General features: G+C 55.0%; 1 pseudogene; it reads left to right on the plus strand.

Annotated features, from left to right (window-relative positions):
- Positions 1–500: 500 nt before the first annotated feature.
- On the plus strand, positions 501–1369 carry LOC132504049 (histone deacetylase complex subunit SAP25-like; annotated as a pseudogene).
- The last annotated feature ends 306 nt before the right edge of the window (positions 1370–1675 follow it).

Raw genomic sequence — 1675 nt, forward strand, 5'->3', positions numbered from 1 at the left:
CATAAGAAATTTGATAAGGATGAGAAATCAACTTGAATCATAACTTGGAGCTAAAAGAGATTAATTTATGATAATCATAAAATTCCCTTCCCCCGATTCTCTTAACTCTGCCTGGAGGTGTTCATTTTCATTCTACCATTTCCCCAATGCAATAAAAAGTAGTTAGCATAGTCCAGGGTACCAGTGGCAGAATTCCCATCATAACAGTCTTTTGAAACAGTCCCTTGCTTTCCAAAGTCTTCTGTTTAATAGGCATATTATTTCCAGCAACATTTGGGGCTGTGCCTTAAAAAAAAAAGTCCCCATTGTGGACATTGTATGTTTTGGGGATAATTAAAGTAATGAAGTACCCTGCAAGGTGGGCCGCAACCTGGGCTGGCAGGGACGTGCAGGGCAGCACGGGCCACTGAGGGAGGCTGGGCCCAAGTGGAAGCCGGGAGGGGCCAGGCGGGCGAGGTGGGCAGTGTGGGGCCCTGCCTAGCCCTCCCCCCGGACACCGCATGTTGCCCTGGGCCCCCCAGCAGCGCGGCCCGGGTGAAGAGCAGGCCCCCGAGGAATAAGGCCCCTCGGCGGTCAGCGACCCCGGCCAGGCCAGGGACTCTGGAGAGGAATCCCTGGGGGAGCCAAGAACATCCCCACCGGACAATCCTCAGCCCTGATACCGAAGGCCTTCCTGGATCCAGAAAGAGCAGCTGCTGCCTCTGTCGCCACCAGGCCTCGCTGCCAAGCGGTCCCCGGGAACCCCAGTTCCCCCCTATCCCCAGATGACCCTGCTACCGCCCTGGGACCCCAACTATGAGGCTTAAGCGGGACCTCGTCTGGTGCGGGGGCCCAGCTGTGGGTCAGGCACCTCCTTCTCAGGCCAGACCTTGTGCCGTCCCTCATTCTGGCCTCTGTACGAGGCAGCAGCGTGAGGCAGAGGCCTTAGGCCCATCTAGCAGGACATCAGAGTGGAGAGCAGGTGCCCCTGGATGCAGGGTTCCCAGTGATATGCTATGAAGATGTCTTTCTTTCTGACCCTCTGCTGCCCTGTGGGCAGCGTGTTCCCCTGTACCTGTCTCAGGGCCCTCAGCAGGTGATGGGCTCTCTGAAGCTGCTGCTCCCAACCCCAATTATGTCCCCCTGGGTCCTCCCCACTCCATCCTCTGGCTGCTCCACCGCCTGGCTCAGAGGGCCTGAGCTGATCGCCCTCACTGGCCTCCTGCAGATGAGCCAGGGGGAGCCAAGACCCAGCTCCCCGGGGGCTCCCATGCCCCCTGCTGACCCTCCAGATGCTGCCTCTGACCGCCCAGGTACCAGTGGTGGCCAGAGCTGTTCTCACTGCATGGACCGATCTCTCCCATGGGCCCCAGGCAAGCAAGGTCCATAGCCCCTCCAGGGGCAGAGTGGGCTCCTACTTCGCCAGGCAGGTTCTGTTGACAATGAAACAGTGCTGGTCTGTAAAGTAATGAAGTAAATGCTAGTGTTCTCTACTCAGAAGTTACCCATCTCAGTATGTTGGGTTTCAAAAGCAATTTTTATTTTGGACACTTGGCCTAAACTTCCGAGTTTTGCCCCCAAACAATAGGACATCAGCTCTGAAGAGGCTCAATCTAAATTCTTTGACTAATGTGAATATCAGAGAAAGCGCAATATAGCATATAAATCAGTTTCTTATATACTGATTATAATTCAT

Source organism: Lagenorhynchus albirostris, chromosome 1, assembly GCF_949774975.1.
Source record: "Lagenorhynchus albirostris chromosome 1, mLagAlb1.1, whole genome shotgun sequence".
Taxonomy (NCBI): Eukaryota; Metazoa; Chordata; class Mammalia; order Artiodactyla; family Delphinidae; genus Lagenorhynchus; species Lagenorhynchus albirostris.